Source organism: Carassius carassius, chromosome 1 (assembly GCF_963082965.1).
Source record: "Carassius carassius chromosome 1, fCarCar2.1, whole genome shotgun sequence".
NCBI lineage: Eukaryota > Metazoa > Chordata > Actinopteri > Cypriniformes > Cyprinidae > Carassius > Carassius carassius.
Window position 1 is genome coordinate 24,144,681 of NC_081755.1, and position 13,143 is coordinate 24,157,823.

Consider the following 13,143-nt stretch of genomic DNA (forward strand, 5'->3'; position numbering starts at 1 on the left):
TTTGTCCCAGAAATACAATTTTTGTGGATGAACTTGTGGGTCGACCTCCCAAGTGCACTGTGAATAGCTCATGTAGTCATTGTGGCACTGCAAGGAATCCAGCACTGCAGATTCTGAAACAAGAGTTCAAAGGTCAGCATTAAGTGTAATTACATCAGTTCATGTCTGAGATGCACAGATTTGATATGCATTACAGCATAAAAGACACTTAATTGCCACTGCATCCCAAATAATTTTTTTTCTTTAAGCTGAATAATATTTAACACAGGTTTAATTAGTCTAGTAATACAGGCTTAAATAGTGGCACAGATCAGGGTTATTATAGTTAACAAACTAAAATTAAAACTATAAAAACACATTTCCGTTTCTTGAAATAAAATAGATGTTAACTGAAATAAATTAAGACTGTCATAAAACTAGTTGTCAGGGTAACATTGTTTATTTTAATTTAGTTTACTGTGATGTACTGAAATAAAATAAAATAAATAAAAATGAATAAAACATATATAGACAAAAAACAGAAACATCTAAAAATGACAAAAAAGACAAAAATTTAAAATATAAAAATTACAACTGATTCAGTATATCAATACAAATTATAATTATCTGAATGATGCTAAAAAACAAGTCACAGATATTCTTTAAGAGACCTATAAAATGTCCATAAATGTTTATCAACTTGAGTTTTTTTATTTGCAATTTATATGACTATGAAATGTATATTTTAGGTTCTGTCCACTATTTAGTATTTTAAATTGTTTTGCAGTTTAATTAAATTTCCATAAAAAAATTTTTTATGAAAAAACATAATAATATAATTATATTTCAAATAACATAATAAAATCATTTAAATGTTAATATAAATATTAGTAAATATTATATTCTTTATACATACAAAAAGCCTGATAAATGGTGATTAGTCCTTCAGTGTTTTTTAGTTTTTTTTAAAGCGGTCTTTTAAATCTATTTATCCTCCCACATGTTTTGGCACAGGCAGGAACTTCCAGTGACTTACTAGACTGACAAAGCTCTGGGTGACATACGTTTTGGAATGCTAAACTTAAAGTTTTAATTTTTTTTCATTATCATTATTAGATTCTGCAAAGCTCTCAAGATTAGTTAGAAGTGAACTTCTAAAATCAGATCTCCAGACCTACTTTATACTGACCAATCAAAGCCACATCCTGAATTACAAGTGTCTGCAAAGGAAAATCTCTATTGACGTTTAGTTCGATCCAAGATAAGGATTTATTTTGGCTGGGATAAAAACATTTATATGTATGAGTCCAGAATAGAGGCCCCATGAAGATTAGAGAAAACACTGATAAGGGTCTATCTGCTGGGCACAGGCCTGAACTAAACAGGTTGTATAAAAAATATTTGAATCCAATAATATCTGAGAGTGTTATCTTTCTCTCTCACCTTTCCCAGGCTTGACTTCATGATGAGGACACTGCTCATCACTGATGTTTTCCCTGACCAGCAGAGCGAATCCAACCATATGCAGAATCCACGTGGAGAACATTGTAGCTGATCTTATTCAACACCAGAGGCTTTTTACAGCAGGTGATTCTTCTGGGTACTTTCAAGATATCTGAATATTTAGAAACAAGTTCTGATGGTTAGAACCACTCGATTTAAAGACACAGTTTACCCAAAAATGAAAATTCTGTCATTTTTTTTTACCCTCATGCCATGACATTTGGGCAGCGTCTAAAGAATGTTAGAAGAAAGCTCTTTTTTTTTCAATGCTGTCTGACTATTCTCAGTCCTTGCATGGGCACATGGAAACAATTATGAACATGAAGCTAAATGCTCACAAACTTCTTCAAAATGTATTGTTACATTCATTCATTATATAGTTGCATTGCAAGGGGTGGAGTAGTGATTTATAAGAATTGTACACTACATCGTACAGGAATGCCTAGCAAACAGTTTTCTTTTCTGCTACCTCTGAAGCCCTATGATGTAGATCAAACCATATTTGGTTCTGGTTCTGACCACATGCACATCTGAGCACATCTGGCAGAAGGATACCTCAACTCTGAGCAAAAGGAAAGACCGTACTCAATAACCTGGGTTGAGAAGTAATACACTTACTGTATGTGCGCATGCGTGTAAACACTGAGATCGAGAGAGGAGAGTGCACAGAAGGACGGAGGGAAAAGCACAAGGGGAGAGAGCACAGAGAGCATATCCTGGCAGAGAGCGTGATACAATCTAACACTAACTTTAAAAAACACTGAGCTGTTCTTAAAACAAAAATACAGTGATACAGTATTGAAACAACACAGCTGTCAGAGTTGAATTTTTAGGTGAACTATTAGTTCAAGGACAAATGTGACTCAAGATATCAAGCTGTCATAAAAGCAAACTCCAACACATACTGGAAGTCTAAAAAACACAACATGGACATGCTTCTGAGAATTCTCAAACATACTTCCTTTTTCCTCTCACACATTTATGCTAACAAAAGCACATGGGCCTATATTTTTTCCCCTAATGAAAAAAATACATAAATGAATAATAAGTAATTTTTATGCCACCAAATACATTTTTTTTTAAATATTTTCCTGAGCACTTCTCCCGTCTACCATTGCTCTGACAAACAGATTGTTTCGTCTCAACCTCAAATCATTGGTTGCATCTATAGTAAGACGTGGTTTAACATTATACACTTCACTTTAAAAGTATTAGTTATTTTAAAATGTCCCAAATCATCTAAAATGAAAGAAACATTGCATATATTATATTGCTTACTGTTTGTGACAAAAGCATGGTGACCTCCTAATCCATCTTTCAATGAAGACTCAAAATCCATCTTTTAATGAATGGAGCACTTCCAGGAACAGGTGAACATCTTAAAAACTGCTGTAGATCTTCATACAGTGTGTCTTGTATATAAACCGGCTCGTTTGGGGTGAACCTGACCATCTATCCGTAACCAACTAATGGAGCTATGTAGCGTAATAACAGACGTAGTACTTTATGTCGCACTATGTTATGCGCAACTGCCAGGAAACTGTGAAGAAAGGGATTTCCCTGAGCTTAAAAGAGGGTGAGGGCTGTTGGGGGAAAGAGATGTAGCCACACAGGGAACACATCCTGTTGAAAATTGACTTTAAACTGTTTAGTGTGTAAAAGTTAGTTCAGTGTCTTATGTATTTTTATGTTATTTTTAAGTTCAGGCTTTCATTTAGAGGTTGCATGTTGTACGGTAGGTGTGCTATATTTAGCTGCGGTAAAGTACACACATACATGTAGGTGAATGAACTCACTGAAACGGGCAGAACAAACAATTACAGGTTTTACCTCACACCTTGTTTCTACAGTGACATAAACTGTGTTTTCTCTATGACAAATCTTGGTTGTCTTGACTTGCGCATGCACTCAACTGCATCGCAAAGTAAATAAATGCAGCACGGTAAATTTACTTGAAGGTAACTTGTTTTCTAGAAATATATCTTATTTGTATTTGTTCTTGTTTTAAGCGCAATAGTTATTTTTACGCTTAAAAGCATGAATCTTAAAACATTAATCTTGAGCACTAAACTGTGTAATTTCTCTTAGAGTCTTTCAGATTAAAAAGTCTTCAGAATATAATTGTCTTTATCCTTTTTGGTTTCAAATTATCTGTTAATAATCTGTGTATTGGTCAACCCAACCCAACTCTTTTCATAAGAATCCCAAACCAGATGTTTCCTACTATAAAATGATCTACGATTTGGTTTACTTTTCCAGTTTTCAAAACCAATCTTCTGCTTTCACTATTAAGATTATCTCTGATTCATATAAAGATCAGGATAAAGGTTATTTGGAAGTCTACAGATACACTTATAACACATTTGTTTTTTGGAAATTGTGAGATACCATTTCATGATCACTTCATTAAAATGATATTTTTAATTAACTGATTAATTAATTTTCACTTTTTTAAATAATGTATCTTATTGTATTATCAGTGTTGTTTCAGTCCTTGCGAACTCAGTCAATTAGGAGATATATATATAAAATTCACTTAAATGATAATATACTGTATATTAGTGTACAATATATACTTTCTAATAATTCTGTAAACACCAGCAGATTATAGTATTTCGTAGTCTTACTCATTTCATACCATATTTTTTTTACTTCAGTAAATGGCTGGATATAATTTAAGTAGCTCAAAGCATAGTCTGAAAATAATAATAATAAATAAATAAATAAAACTTGAAAAATCTGTGAATTATAGTTTTATACTCCTCTAAATGTATTTATTTGTTTTAAAAAAAAAGTCCTTACGTGTATTTCTGTCATCAAGAAAGTCTTGGAAACATTCCATTCATCAGTGCTTGGATAAAAGTGAGTTTAAGTTGGTCTGATGCAGTCAATTTCAAATCAGTATGATTTCCTAGGCTGTGTTCTCATTACTGAAGTGCATTTGCACTCATGATATCATTTACTCGAACTACCACGAATCCTGAAGTTCCTTTTTTCTCTCAGTTGAGATGACAAGTCAGTGTCGCTGACTTCATCTCTTAAACCAAAAACAAAAAAAAGCATTAGTTTATCAGTGAGTTGTTACAATGTTGATGCAGCCTCCTAACTGTTTTCCCTGACACATTCCTAATTATTACTTCTGCGGTGCTCTGTGGCAAGCTATATGTGTGTGCGTCAGCGCTTATTATATTATGGAGGCAATCACAGGCTCGGAATTATGATTTAAATGACTTATTAATAACATGCGATTAGTCAACTAATGCTTCAAATGAACGAGTGCTAGTCGACCAGAAAAATCTATAGTCGGAGACAGCCCTACTAAACATGAACCAAAAAACTGACTAATGATTTCTTGATCAAAATACATTTTAATGACAGAGTTTACCTTTTACCTTTACCACAAAAACACCAGTATATCATGGACAAGGAAAGTCACAGCTCTCAGAAGCATTAAAGAAGACTTCTACACATGTATTGACACCAACAAAGATAAATTCACACATTAGCACCCATATTCATTTGCTACCATACATGCTAGGATACACCCAGGAATCTGAAACTCGAAAGAGCTTTTCAGTAAAAGGCAAGAGATCTTGGAAGTGTCAGAAATTTCTCTCTTTCTCTTTCTCTTCCTCTTTTTTTTGTCAGTACATCATGCATGGTTGTTCATGCATGAATTATAATTTGCTCTTCTATTTGAATTCATAGTTATCAAAGTTATTGAAGTCAAATCTAAGTTCTTTTGCCGTTATGTTTAGTTGCAGATGGAAGAATGTTTGAATGTGTTGTCTATTTCTCTTATATTTCCTTTAACAACACACAGTTCCTTGGTAACTTGAGCAACTTGGAGTCCTAAATGAAGGCTAATAAAAAATATTGAAAAGGCTTAGCAGTGCTGGTAATTCTGTAACACCTGATTTTACTTTTGGCTTTTTTAATTCACAGCATGCCATGGTTTATACTAGGGTTGGACAAAATAATGTGAACATCCTTTATTATAGGGGTTAGTAAACAGTGTATAGGCTAGAGTGAAAAAACAAAAGTTGGCTTATAATTAAATGTTGCAATTATCTTTTTATAATCTTTCTGTCCTCTATATTCTCTAGGTTGTGTACCAGTAAACTGTGTTCAGGTGTGTTAAGGGCAAAACATAGGAGATGTTTAGCAGGTCATCTGCAAAGCTTGCAAAATTTCAAAATCCATGGTAGCCCTTTGGGCAGGCATTCTTCATATTTTGGTAGACCTTAAACTTAACTAGCCAAAATAAAAGAGACATTAACTGAACTTTACAAATCAGCATGATGAAAAAACATCTCAGGTTACGAATGTAACCATGGTTCTCTGAATAGGGAACGAGACACTATGTCCTCTAGGGGTCGCTATGGGAAACACCTTGTCGTGACCCGTGTCTGAAGCATACATTGAAAAAACACCAACAAGTTGGCTGGCGACATCCCCTGTCGTCACTACTGGTGCAACTATATATAAATAAGTGCCGGGAAAACACGTTATTAACTTCTTCATCAAAAAAACAAAAGAAACAAAACAAAACCTTCTTCCTCTGATGGCAGGGGTCTAGAGGACGCAGTGTCTCATTCCCTACTCAGGGAACCATGGTTACATTCAGAACCTGAGACATTTCCTTTCAAGGGAACTTCAAACTGCATCCTGTAGGGGTCGCTATGGGGAACAGTATACCCACACCACCATAATGAGGGGAGCGCAGGCCAGAATCATGGCGAGCACTACGTACCAACTCTAACATTTCCATGGGAGTTGCCCCTGGGACCTTAGATGGCTGTCTGTGACATTATCTCTTATGGCAAAGCATGGAATCAAGAAAGATTCCTTTAAAGGGATACGACAAAGATCCTTGCTGTTCTCGTGGTACTCTAAAAGAGCAGCTCATAGATGGAATAGTGCATCCCAAAACAATGTTTGAGAGTCATCAACTCGATCTATGGTGATAATGCTGGAGTGCTCTGGGCGAAAAACAGAGAACTCAATCTCACGGGAGAGGAGAACTCCGAATTAAGGAAGAGAGTAGCGCACTCATAGGCAAACCTTTTCTGGTAAGGGGGAGCACTGCTAAACTACTACGAGTACTGCCCACATAGCCCTTCATGTTGAGGGAAGTGATGCTTGAAGTGCATTAATAAAGACACACTGGCTGAGTGGAGCCCATGGAACCAAGGTCTAACCAACTCAAAGAAAGGGAATGAAGCTAAGCGCGTAACCCTTACCATACAGGAAAGTGCGCAGTGTCTTGTGTGCACACTTAAAAAGTGCAAGAAAGTGCACAAAGTGTTCAACGTGCACACGTGCTTGATGTTGGCATAATTCGTATGCTGAAATCGATGGATGCATGGAGAAAATGGCCTCTTCCATTCCTTTTCAAACTCTGTATGGAGATCAGGCAGAAATGGAAGGCTCACTTGAGCTGGAGGGCTATGGTCAGAAAGATAACGCCAATTGAAACGACCTCGCATCACCTTGCTAGCACGCTTCCATGGCAAGTCCAACTTTGCCGTGGCGCAATCCATAACCTCCAATAGCTCTACATACACAGGGCAAGAGGATTGAGAAGGCTAAGCCTCAGCTTCTTCGCCTTCCTCTAAAATCTCCTGCTCTTCTTGGGCCGAACCCAGCAAAGCACTAGCATCTGTTTTGGAAAGTGATAAAGATATAACATCATCCTCCAGAGGCTCTCGCTCGTCCACCCCCGAGAAGCGTGAAAGGGAGAGTCCCTATCTAAACTCCTCAACCAGATCCACCTGTGATCCCCACAAGCTCATTCTCCTCCGTGCCTCAGCAGTGGCGGGTCCTGAACCGCGGGAAGCAGATGGCTGCCTCTCCTTCCTCAAAAAGAGAGACAAATGAGAGCGAAGCTTTTTCATTGAAAAATGCTCACAATGCATGCAGATTGCCCCCTCAAGGACATTGCATGCGTGGTCTTCACCCAAATAAACAACGCAAAGATTGCGTGTGTCATTGGGTGTCAAATAATGATGACATGGATGCACACACTGTCTAAATGTTTTGCTAGTAGTCGCCATGATAGACAGAGAAAGATCGCTCTTACCACGTTCAGATGCATGCTTTCAACAGAAAAGTCAGTGAAGACAAAGAGGAGAATGACGTGTTCTCCCGGCGCCTATTTATCTATAGTCGCACTGGTGAAAGAGAACTTCAGCGATTGTGTATTTCCTTCAAATAACAAGTCAAGTCAGTAGGGTTGCAACCAGGGCTGTCACAATATTAGATTTTTCAAATCATGGTTATTGAGGCCATAAGAATTCACAATATCGATATATCATGATACCTCATGATATTCGGTAATGTGATATATCATGGTAATGACTATTCACGATATTGTTATCGTGGGCACTTCTAAATACTGTGAATAATTATATATTACAAATTATTCAGAATTTGGAATGCATTTTAAGAATTTTATTCCCATCAACAGATCAAAATGCACAACACCGCTGTATGCTGCTTGAAGGATGCATGTGCGCTCTAATGTAAACAAGCACGTATGTCAAGCACATCGGGGAACGCGTGAGAGAAGAGCTGAATGAAAGCACATTCACTCTCTGACAGCAGATGGCGCTAAACTGCAGAAAATGCAGCCGTTATCCTGGAAACCCCATAAATAAACCAGCTGCACTACTTTCTAAAACATATTTAAATAATTTTAAATAGCCATTCAGATTTGTGTATTCGCTATGATGTTCAGCACAGTGCCAAATACTTAAGTTATTTATTTTCAAACTTTTTTTTTCATTTTAATCTGAATTACAACATGCCCTAGATATTGTTTGAAAGTGTTTTAATTCTTTATTGTTAATTCACACTTTATATTAAGGCTTCATTAGTTAACATCAGTTAATTCATTAGTTAACATAAACTGGCAATGAAAAATTCTTCTGAACATTCATTATTCTTAGGTTTTCCAATATTTAATAACACGTTGGTAAAATCTAAAGTTGCAACTGTTTATTTTCCAGCTCATTATTTAATGAGCTAACATGAACTAAGACTTGTATTTTTTAACAAAGATTATTAACTTAGCTATTGCTCATTGTGAAGGTTAATGGTTAACTAATGAAGTCTTATTGTAAAGTGATACCTATGGGTCTTTACAGTTCTTTTGCACTGTAATATGTAATCTAACTTTATATATTTTTCTGTATTGCTTTATTGTACTGAAATTTTAATTTATTTTTAAAAGTTATTTAATCTGTTGTACTGTATAAATTTCAATACCGTGATAATACCGTATACTGTGATAAAAGCATGAGCAATTAATCACAACAGGAAAATTTGATACCGCCACTGTTGGGAACGTTACTTTAAAAAAGTAATTAGTTATAGTTACTCACTACTTGTTCCAAAAAGTAACTGAGTTAGTAACTGAATTACTCTATAATAAAAGTAACTCGTTACTAGGGAAAGTAACTATTTGCGTTACTGTTAAAAAAAAAAAAAAAAAAAGTTGCTATATGTCAAAGAATTTGTTTTCGATATTTATTGCACGTCAACAGACAGCAAGAGTCTTATCCTCTTATATTGAAACAATTCACACAACTCATGGTTTGGATCCTATTACTAATTCAATGCACTGAGTGTATGAATACACATTAAGAGTTTAATGTTTAAACTAGCAACATGTGCAAATTAAGTCCATTTCAACAATACAAGCAATGTGTAAGCAATGTGAATCCATCAGGCTGTTGGGCAGGGCAAAGAAGCATTTTGGTAGCCTGACTGCAAGATACAATAGCCCCGGGATGTCGGGCTAACAATTTTGTGGGTCTGTAAACTTTACAGCCCAGTTGTTTGATGTTTTAAGGACAGCAGTCTTTATTATTAAAAGTGTCAGGAACTGCCTCTTTTTTATTTTGAACTCTTCTCCTATATCCACTTATAATGCTATCAAGATTTTTACATCAAAAAACATCATAATTAGGAGTAATAGGCTATTTTCTGTCCTGTTTTTGACCCCCATCATCAGAACGCTCTGTTTGAAAAGTTGTGGTAGACTCGGAAGTAAACGCCTACTGCTATGATTGGCTAGCAGTTTTGCATGTTTGACCATCTATGTCCTTTACAGATGGACACTACAGTGATTTAGGTTAAAAATGCATAAATACTGATATCAAGCAATCTATTCAACAGACAAAGTGATATTGATCAAGTAAAAAACAGTTACTCACACTTGTGTGTTGCAACATTATTGTTGGATCCAATTTAGTAAGCATAGCGTCAATTTTCAGTTTCAATCTTTCTGAAAATTCCACATGGAATTCTGCCTCGTTTGAGAACAAATCCATGATCAAAAGAAGTGTACAATAGACAAATCTCTTACTGATGCGGTCTGGAACTAATAAAGTTCAGCCACTCTTTCATAATGTTGGGGTCAGAAGGAAGGCAGTGCAAAGATGTTTTTCCACAACTTTATTGTTTGGTTTCTGCAGAGACATGCGATCGCCTCTCTCGTAAACACTACATGTGTGTGGCGAGTGGGGCGGGGCGGGGCCGAGAGACATGGGAACAGGAGCGAGGCCGGTGGAGTGATTGGAGATGAACGACACCTGTTCGACCCACCGGTCTCAGGTCCCACGGAGGAGATGGAAGGATATAAAACTGGAGCGACGACAGTGAAGGACGAGAGAGGACCAGGCCTGGATTTTAGTTTGTGTTTTGCTTTTTATTTGTGCGCGTCAGTCGTCCGTGAGGGGCTGACGAGCTGTTTTGTATTTCTTTTGTCATTATTAAAGTTTCAGTTGATTGTCCGCCGGTTCCCGCCTCCTGCTTCCCGAAGATTACAAAGGTTTTATCATTACAATGTGTGAATCGTTGAGCGGGGCTAAACAGGCAGTGATATAAAATCCGTGGGCGGGGATAAACAGGCAGCTATGTAGAAGCAGGGATGCTTCTTCTTCTTATTATTATTAGTTTTATAGCGAATTGCAACCATGACTTATCAGGTGAATAATGCCACCTACTGTATCGGAGTATGCAGCATGGATTATATATCAATTAATCTACTTTACTGTGCATCTTTTACCCCTTCACTTGTTGTTTCCAAAACACACTCAAGGTTCCAATTTCTTCCTGACATCTTTAGCTTTAATCTAATCCTTCTCTTCCCTTTATTTATTATATACAATGCAACAGTATATGTTTTCTGTGTTCTTACATTCCATTCATTCATCTTATGTACTTTTACCTAACAAAAATGACAACATGTTTTATTTAACCCTGTGTGGTCAAACCTCAGCTTGGTTAAAACTGACTCCTCCCTTCTATTAGCAGGTGTGCTTAGTGCTTAGCCACACTATTACATCAAAAGCTGTCAACTTTTGTTGAGCGATTTTTCTTTTATACCAAAAATCATTAGGATATTGAGTAAAGATTAGGTTTTGTAATTTGTATTGCTAAGAACTTCATTTGGACTACTTTAAAGATATTTTTTTTATATTTCAATTTTTTTTGCACCCTCAGATTCCAGACTTTCAAATAATTGTATCTTGATCATACATCAGTGGAAAATTATTATTCAACTTTCAGATCATTATGACTGATTTTGTTGTCCAGGGTCACATATAAGCTGTTTTTAGACTAACAAGAAAGTTCTGAAAATTACAAGATGTTTTTATAGTACAATGACCACTTATATGTCAAAAGATCAAGGGAATTTTGGTTTCTCAGTTCGTACACCCTTTAAAAATGCGTGTACAAAAAGTGCAAAACTTTATCAGCAAAAAAGAATGATAGGTAAAAAGTGAGTGAAAGTGAGTGATAGGGGCCATCAAGCAATAAGAAGGATTGTGTCCAAGTAACACTGAACTACTGCAGCAAAATTAACAGCAAACCTCAAGATTCGCCTTGAAGTGAATAAGCAAAAACTGACCACAGAGGCAAAACCAACATCCATAAAACAGCTGCTGTTATAACAGATACCATTGTCAAACAGCAAAAAAGATGGTGTCATGATCATAAAACTTGTGCAGCACCAAGATGAACTTCAGCATTTGCTCTTTCCAGACAAATCAGCTGACTTGAATATTATCAAACAACTGTGGGCAGTTTTGGAGAGAAGAGCGAGAAGTAGATTCCACTTTTTAGTGTCTCTAAAGTAACTGGCAGATGTTCTTATAGACGACTGGTAAATATTTAAAGGAGACTATTTTGGGTTGGAAGCTGAATTAAAGTCAAAGGGTGATCAACCACCTTAATAATGAAGTATTGTTCATATTATTTTGCCTAACCCATGTAGAGGTGAAGAAATTGAATAACAGAGAAGGATTGGAAAATGTTGCATGCCAGCTTTGACGTCTCATTGCCCACATACAGTAATCATCAAAGATTAATTATTCAATGTATGTAATAATCACAAGACTATGGCCACAGCGTACATGATTTCAGCTGATTTTAAACTCTCTTCATTACAAAAAAAAAACTCCATTAAGAAATGGTTCATGAAATTTCAACTATAAAAATTCACATTGAATGCTTTTATATGCTTTGACTTGTATGCTTTCTTCAGTTTTGATGGCTGAATGCTTGCATTTGGCTATGATCTGTGCATTTAAAGTCTACTCACATTAAAGTGAAATGAAACTGTGACGCTTCCTGACCAGAAGGGACTGGCCATACATGAGATACTGATATCTCTGCCCCCAAAATAGTATTGAGCTCAGGTTGGATGGCAAAAAGTAGCTTCCTTAAATATGCATCTTCATGAACAAACCTGCATTTAATCAGCATGTTTCAGCAGAGCCTTTCCAAATAATTATTGTGAGAACTTCCCTGTAACAAACTGTTATTTTAAGTGTTCCCCAGAAGCATTTATCAGATTTTTCATCATAAAAGTATGCTGTCAGTCTCCAAACCTTCTGTGTAAATTGCAAGGTAAATAGAATAGAAAAATAGATAGCTACAGGTAGATAGATAGCTAGATAGCTAGATAGATAGATAGATAGATAGATAGATAGATAGATAGATAGATAGATAGATAGATAGATAGATAGATAGATAGATAGATAGATAGATAGATAGATAGCTCACCAAATGAGGCTCATCGTCCAATGACCATCACCAGTTCAGGAACAATGATATATGATTACTTGAGAAATGATAGTCAGACTTTACTTGTACTTCTCAAGAGCGTGACTGTCTGTCAGACCACATGTTAAAAAGAAAAAAAAATGACAGAAGAAAATGAAGAGAGATAAAGAGATCGTGTGAAGATATGACGTGCATTGTGGGGGAAAAGGCAAAGTGTTTTTTTTTTTTTACCAGATGAGCAGAACGAGCCCCTGTAGATCACAGCATTGTCATGAGTGAAAACCAGTCTTATAATATTTGATTCCTATCAGAAAAATGTGTTTGTTTTGCTGGCTTCTATTTTACAAGTAGAAGAGTCTTCTTGCATATTTCCTTCTTCAGCAGTATGTGCTTCACTGATGTGGCTGTGAACACAGTATGAACACGATGTAGTAAAACACTACGCTGTTTTACACTACTGTACTCGCTGTTCAGGAAGAGGTTTGTCTCACTTTGAAAAAACACTCATAACAGTTGCCTTGGCTCTGTGCAGAGCTCTGTTATCGATTGTTCAGAAAAGACCGGGAAAATAGTGGAAAATGTGTG

General features: G+C 36.2%; 1 long non-coding RNA gene across 3 annotated transcripts; it reads right to left on the reverse strand.

The window, feature by feature from the left end:
• Window positions 1-18: 18 nt before the first annotated feature.
• On the reverse strand, window positions 19-12,676 carry LOC132142421 (uncharacterized). Of its 3 annotated transcripts, XR_009434066.1 has the most exons (4): window positions 12,559-12,676; window positions 4,285-4,519; window positions 1,423-1,594; window positions 19-113 (listed from the first exon to the last, which is right to left on the reverse strand). It is a non-coding gene; the product is annotated as an uncharacterized LOC132142421 (long non-coding RNA). The 3 variants fall into 3 exon arrangements; XR_009434068.1 differs by lacking the exon at window positions 4,285-4,519 and having other exon boundaries at window positions 12,559-12,662; XR_009434067.1 differs by lacking the exons at window positions 4,285-4,519; window positions 12,559-12,676 and adding an exon at window positions 2,761-3,388.
• Between the last annotated feature and the right edge of the window lie 467 nt (window positions 12,677-13,143).